General features: G+C 37.0%; 1 long non-coding RNA gene across 1 annotated transcript; it reads right to left on the bottom strand.

Annotated features, from left to right (window-relative positions):
• Nucleotides 1-847: 847 nt before the first annotated feature.
• Nucleotides 848-6,682, bottom strand: LOC120607951 (uncharacterized). Its single transcript, XR_005654275.1, has 2 exons — nt 6,277-6,682; nt 848-1,106 (listed from the first exon to the last, which is right to left on the bottom strand). It is a non-coding gene; the product is annotated as an uncharacterized LOC120607951 (long non-coding RNA).
• Between the last annotated feature and the right edge of the window lie 376 nt (nt 6,683-7,058).

Below are 7,058 nucleotides of genomic sequence, written 5' to 3'. Positions count from 1 at the left end.
GAGGGAATTACATGGTCTCAGACACTAAACATCCTTTATCCTTCTGCAGACCTAGGATGGGATTCACATTGAATGATGGATATGGATGGAGGGAAAAGTGAATTGAGAAGGGGGCTGGAGTCCTGCAGTGGGTGGGGGCAAGGCTTCCTAACAAGCAGGCGAAGTTTACCTTGAAGTTTTGAAGAGGTGTCTAGAGAAGATTGAGGCCAACCTCTGTGATCATGAACTGTATGGGCAGGCTTCTTTTGTCTCCCATAGCATCTGACACACTATTTCACATATAGTTGGCTTTCAGTGTATGGTAGAATGTGAATTAGGATACTATAGATCTCTGATTTACCACAGTTACTATGAGGATTAATAAAACTTGCTGAAAGTAAATTATAGCCATGAAAGATCTAATATACATAAATTCTATTTGGCGAACCAATTTTTAGAGGAGCAATGCTAGTTAGAGTAAAACTTTGTTATTGGCAAGCATAAGATTTACCGTGAGTTTATAAGTATTTTTTAAGCTATTTTATATCACTGTCAGTTTTGGAAAGTCATATTGAGGAGGACTGTGGTTTGGGGAAAAGAGAGAATCTGACTAGGATCCTAGGCTTTTTTCTTTCCTGCCTCCCTGACTTCTGGTGTGACTTTGAGTAAGTCATTTATTCTCTCTAAGCCTTAATATCTCCATCTATAAAATGAACACTTTGAAGCATGTGATTGCTCTCATGTTTAGATTTTAAATAGATTTCACAGGTAGTTATTATAAAATAAGCTTTCGCATGAAAGCAAACTAAGTTTAGACAGAAATAGAGAGGTAGAAATTTTTCTGAAACAATGGCATATACTTAACAACTTTATCTTATAGCTTTTATGGCTTACTCTTGGGCACAGGCATTTTATTATTTGTAGCAGTTTAATGGTCCTGCCAGGTTAAGTCCTCCTGCAGGTTAAGTTTCTCTTCCTTCAAACACACGACACACCTTAAGTATGCTGAGAAGGTCCGATGAAAAGGTAATGCCTGTGGGAGTAGCTTCGTCCTCTGTGATGTATAGGGCACTGGGGAGAGCCTTCGTTTCTCAGTACCTTTCCTCTCTCTCCATCTGTGTCATCTGCTGAAAATGAAAAACAAAATGTCCCTTGTGCCATGGAGACAGAAGTACAGAAAATAAACAGTGACTGATTAAGGAAAATGGCTTTATTACAGGGTAAAAAAAAAATAGTATCAACAATAGCAAAATGGAGAAAAATAGTATGAATAATTAAGCATAGTAATACCCTCATGATAATAAAAAGCAAGGAATAATGTAATCTTATTTGTAATAATATGACTTTTCCTCTTGACGAAGTGTCCCCGTTCTGATTGTTTCTGGCAGAGGCGTAAGCACAGTGTGGCTTTTCATTTATTTCCCCTAAGAAGGAGTCTGAGTGAGCTGTGACTCTGCTCTCTTCCCACTTTCTGAGAATTCTGTCTTCACTTCTTTCCTTTTCAATTATATAAAATGCACACTCACTTTCAGTTTCCTCTGATGTTTCTAGCCGGGGATTAGCACCAACAAGGCAACTGAATCCTCAGCAATGTTCTTGTTGTGATGGGAGGTCTAAGCAGTCAGGTGATTTCATGCTGGCTGGCAATCCCCTGAGGATTCAGGTACCGCCCCACCCCCCTTAGCCTGCAGAAATTTACTGGAGCAATAAATCTAGTACAATCATGGGGGAAAATTAAGGCAGATGATCTTGAATAGAGAGAGACTGATGAACTATTAGAAGCACCAACATAGCAACTCTCATACATGAGAGCAAGGCTTATTTCACTAGGCTGTTGTCTTCAGTAATTAGTATACAGTCTCAGGCACTGAACAGTTTAGCCTGGGAAATCAGTGCCAAGGACGTAGGGCATCTTTGGAGGGTCCAGATAGCTCATCTGGTTAGAAAGCATAAGCAGGTTATCTGATTCTCGAAGAGCTACAAAGGTGGCAAAATAAATATCTTTTCTGTGGCTCACAATGAGGTATAGATAGAGCTGCCAGCAGAACCCCTCTTGCTCCTCCCTCCAGATAATGTGTATCACACTGAAACAGGAAAATGATGATAATAATAACAAACCTCAGAGACCTTTAAGCATATCAAAGATAAAATCTTTGTGTTTCTGTTTCCAACAGATTTTGTGTCCTTGAGTATTATTCACCTAACCCACAAATGCACATGATTACTAAAAAAATAAGCTCTGTCTGTCTATGTTTCACTCCATCCTCCTCATTGATAGTAAAAGAAAGGATATTGTACTCCTGCATAATAATTCAGAGATTGGAAGAGGACCTTAAATTTAAAGGGTGAATATATATTTGAGTAGATAAAAAGTATTGGATAGACTCAGATGAAGAGTCTAAAAGTCTCTTCTGTTTTCAGGGGAACTTAGGTTGGAAAAAAGGAGCCATTTTTCAGTAGGACAGTTTTACATTACAGATGTACAACTGCATAAAGTTATAACATATGTAGAAAAAGCAAATAAACAAAATTCATCAAGTTAGTATAAGAACACTAAAGCATGTGGATGTGATAAGCAAAGAGGTGTGAGAATGGCTGGATCTAAAGCAAAGTTATATTATCTCCCCACATTATGTACCTCTTTTTTAAGTAAAAGATAAGTTTATGTACCTTCTCATTTTTTCCTCCCAACAATCATGAGTTAGGTCCTGTTATCATTCCCATTATATATAAAATGTACATTTGTGTCAATGCGGTCTGGTCTAAACATTTCTGTTTAGAGGGCCTAGGTTTAATCCTGATTTTCCCATTTGCTGGTTGTGTCCTCAAGCAGCAGTGGTCTCCTCTTAAATGGTATTTGTCTCATGGGATAATTTTAGAAGATTTCCTGCTTTTCTCTTGTACTCGTTTCCCAGCTGGTAGCTGCTGACATCCTCATGATCCTACTTCCACACTACCCCTTACCTTGGTTTTGTCACTCATTTGTGTCTGCTTGGACTTTTACAATAGTCCCTTAATTGGCTCCATGTCTCCTCTTCTCAGGCCTCTGTATGCACTCTTCATAAAATTACCTGAGATACTTTTCCGAAGTAGAAATCTGTTATGTTATTTCCCGGCCTTAAATCTGCTGGCAGCTCTCCACGGTTTACAGAAAAAAAGTCCAAACTCTCTAGCATAGACCACAAGATTCCAACATCTATATGGACATAATCCTTCCTCTCTAATTTTGGGCCACTGCCATTGGTCCCCCTGTGCTATGATCATATCACATTACCTCTAGGTTCCTGAATATGGCTTGCCCTTTTCTGTCTCTGTATGTTTGTACAGGCTGCGCCCTCTGCCAGGTATGCCTACCTTAATTATTTCTTTCTGGTAAACTACTTCTCTATAAACGTTCAATTGAAAAATAGTTTCCTGTATAAATCTCCCTAGTGAGATAGTAGTTAGATATAGCAAACTGCCTGATAGCACTTACTTTTTTTTTTAGCTCTTTCTTTTTTTTAATTAAAATGAAAAGTTATTTTTATTAGTTATAAATGCACAAGGTTTTCAAAGTCATCAGGTCCTATAAGACTAAATAAAAATATAGGTTCCTTGCCTTACACTTCTTTACCTTCAGTTCCCACTTCTCAGAAGCTGCCACTCTCACCTTTTTAGTAATTTCATCAAATGACTTCCATATTTCTAAATTATATGCTTATGGTATTATGTCTTGATTTTTCAGTTTTAGATCTTAACTTCTTATTCTGGATTCCTCTACAACTCCTTCCCCTCTTTGATTACCTAGAAACTAATAAGTGAAACATTTATGTGTACCTACCACTAATTTCTTTCAAAATTCTTTGCTAAAAGTGCCATTAAAACCCATCAGATAAGTTCATTTTTCCTTGTTTCTAAGAGATATCCTTTTTGGAATCTTCCATCCTGCTGCTTCAATCTGGACCAGTTTTTCCCTAGGTATACACCTTATCTGTTGTCCTGAGGTATCCCTTCATCTTCATGAAGAAATGCCCTGAGGTATTTTTGTCGTTGTTTTATTTTTGATTGGTCCCATTTGCTGAATCCCAAATGCCACTTTATGTTGGCTCGCAGAAACATTTTGTTGGGCCATCTTTTCTAGTAGGTCACTAATAAAGAATATGTGAGAGTTAAATTTTTTGAGATTTTGCATGTCTTAAAATACCTTCATTCTACTCTCAGAGTTATTTGATAGTTTGCTGGGTAGAGAATTATAGTTTGGAAATAACTTTCATTGAGAATTTTGAAGGTATTTTTGTCTTCTAATGACGCAGTCAAGAAAACTGATGGCACTCTATTTTCTGATTCTTTGTCTACTGTCTATAATCTCTGGTTTTGTTTGTTTAGAATCAAGCACTTTTTAAAAATATGAAAGTTTTTAGAATTTTCACCACATCTCTGGTACTCCAAAATTTTACAATCGTGTGCTTCATTGTAGGTCATCTCATGCATTGTGCTGGACTTTTGGTGGGAACTTTTAATCTGGAAATCCATGTCTTTTAATTCCGAAAAATCTACTGAATAATTTCTTGGGTAATTTTTCCTCACCATTTTCTCTATTTTATTTTTCAAGAACTCCTAGCATTCAGATGTTGGATCACTTGGAATGCTCCTCTATTTTTATTTATTTTTCTTATCTCCTATTCTCAGTACTCTCTCTCCCTTCTTCCCTCCCTTCCTCTTTCTCTTTCTTTCTTTCTTCCTTTCTTTTTCTCTCTTCTTCCTTCCTCCTGCCTTCCTTCTCTCTTCCTTACTTGATCTCCTTCTTTCCGTTCAGTTTTATAGAGAATTGTCTTCTAGCCCTTCCACTAAATTTTTATTTCTTGTGTCATATTTTTTATTTTGAATATCTTTTCGTTCTTATTTTTTAAGCATTATCTTCTCATTGCATTAATGTAATGCTTTCTTATTATAAAGATACTGAGGATAGGTTTTATAGATTTCTTCTTTGATTTTATGTTTTTCAAGTTTATTATTTATTTTGTCTATGACTTTCATCGAACATCTTTGAATATTTGGTGGACTATTTATATTTATTAATGAAACATGAAGAAGCTGACCGGAAGCTCTGTATACATGGTTGGAACTTGCTAAAAGCTAATTTTCCCAGTTAGAGCGACAAGGTTGAAATTCTTCATTGAAAGTCTCCAAATGGCAACTTTTGTAGGGCTTCTCTCCCTAGAGTAATTGTCCCTTCTTTGGTTGGCTGGTATAAGCCTGAGTGCCATTCTTTCTAGAACTTCGCCGAGCAAAGAAGCTAGAGTAGTATTTAGAATATTCTTTTAAGAATTGAATCCTGGAACTCCTCTGGGCTTAGTTTTCTTATATCCAGAGCTTCTATTATTAAATATCACTAGAAAGTAAAATTCTAGTCTTCTTCTAGGAATAGGAAAGAGGCTATTTCTGGACAGCTAAGGTGACATTTTGTATTTGTTTCTCAAACAAACTTTTAGCTAGTCTATGTAGACTTTTAGCTGTTGACATGACTTTCATAAGTAATTTTCGTGTCCATACCCTAGGATGATTTGATTCACTTCTAGGATTCTCTTAAAATAGGCTGGGGTTTCCGCCGTGTCAGTTATTACTTATCCTTCTTTACTGACTTCTTTCTTAAAAAAAAAAAAAATCCTATCATCTCCTCTCCCTTTTATGTTTACCTCTTACCTCTTATGTGCTTTTTTTCTTTTTTAATCATTTTACTGTGATTTTGAGAGGAAAACATGGTAAACTATATGTGTTCAATCCTCTCCATCTAGCAGAACCCCCTTTAAGTATTTCAATTCAGCCTGTATCCACATATACCAAAGCTAGGCCTAAAGATAAAATGGATTAATTCTATCAGCTTTGGTCAACAGTTTTGTTCCTATGTTTTTCTGACATAAGCAGCTATCATGCGAGTCAAAGTAGATGAGTATTGTAATTTGCTGTAACTATAATGGTTTTGAATCCTATCATTAGATAAAAACAAAACAAAACAACAACAAAAAAAAACACTGATTATGAACCTAACATTTTTCTATACAGTTTTATAGTGGAAAACCCCTAAACGAACCACTTTTAGTTAGTGGTATTAGACACAGTTGATATGCACTTTTATCATCTCCTTCCTTACTTGCTTGCAGGCTGCTACTCACAGTCACACTCAAGGATATACATTCCTCTGTATTTACAACCTTTTGCCCACCAAAGATCTGACTACTAAACGGAGGCAGCCTGACCAGACCACAGTTTTATGATGGGCTTGTGAGAGACTTTGTCTCCTATTCTGGTTGTACTTACTTTCAGTGGAGCTCATTCTTGACTGTTTCATGATTTGGGGAGACACATTGCTGATTTTATTGTTCAGCGCCTTTCTTCTCCTTTTTCTTGTGGAATGAGTGATGTTCAGCACGGAGGATTAAGATATACAATAACAAAACAGAAACTCTCACGTTTAGCTGTAGCTAGATTTATGGCTAAGTTTATGGAGATTACTTAGGGCTGGGAACACATGTCCAAAAACCTCTCTGCAGTTACAACCGTGCATGGAGTGAGATGCTATTACAGACTGTGGACAGTAAACACCTCTAAGGTTGTGTGTCACTTCCTGCAGGCCCATGAGTCTTTGTGATTTAAGTAGAAAGGTGTCTGTTAGTAATGCAAACAAAACCCAGTTTAACCTCTGAATTCCAACATCTGGAATACTTATCCCCTTGGCAACTCTGCGGTTCACTGAACACTCACTATTCCAATGGTCCACCAAAGCACAATTTCGGCTTGAAAAAGATTGCCTTGGGGGGGAAAAAAAATCCGATTCAGAGTAGTTATCAGTAAGAATGCCAAAAGGATTTGTGATAACAGTGTCACCAGTGACTCCACAGCTGGGCTACACAAACTGTGCTCTAGTGAGAACCTGCTTTCCTAGTGCCATGAGAAGAGATGCAGAGAAAGCCTTCATTTGGACCTTGTTGCAAACACAAGACTTTTCTTGTTCCCTTTAAAGACTCTTTAATCCATATATTTAGTTTCAAAGTTTTGTTTCTCAGTATGCCTCTGAATGGAGTCAAAATAATTCAGCTTTG

This window comes from Pteropus medius, unplaced genomic scaffold (genome assembly GCF_902729225.1).
Source record: "Pteropus medius unplaced genomic scaffold, Ma_sr-lr_union100, whole genome shotgun sequence".
Lineage (NCBI taxonomy): Eukaryota > Metazoa > Chordata > Mammalia > Chiroptera > Pteropodidae > Pteropus > Pteropus medius.
Note: the sequence above shows the minus strand (reverse complement) of the source record. Positions and strands in the feature narration are given on the sequence as shown.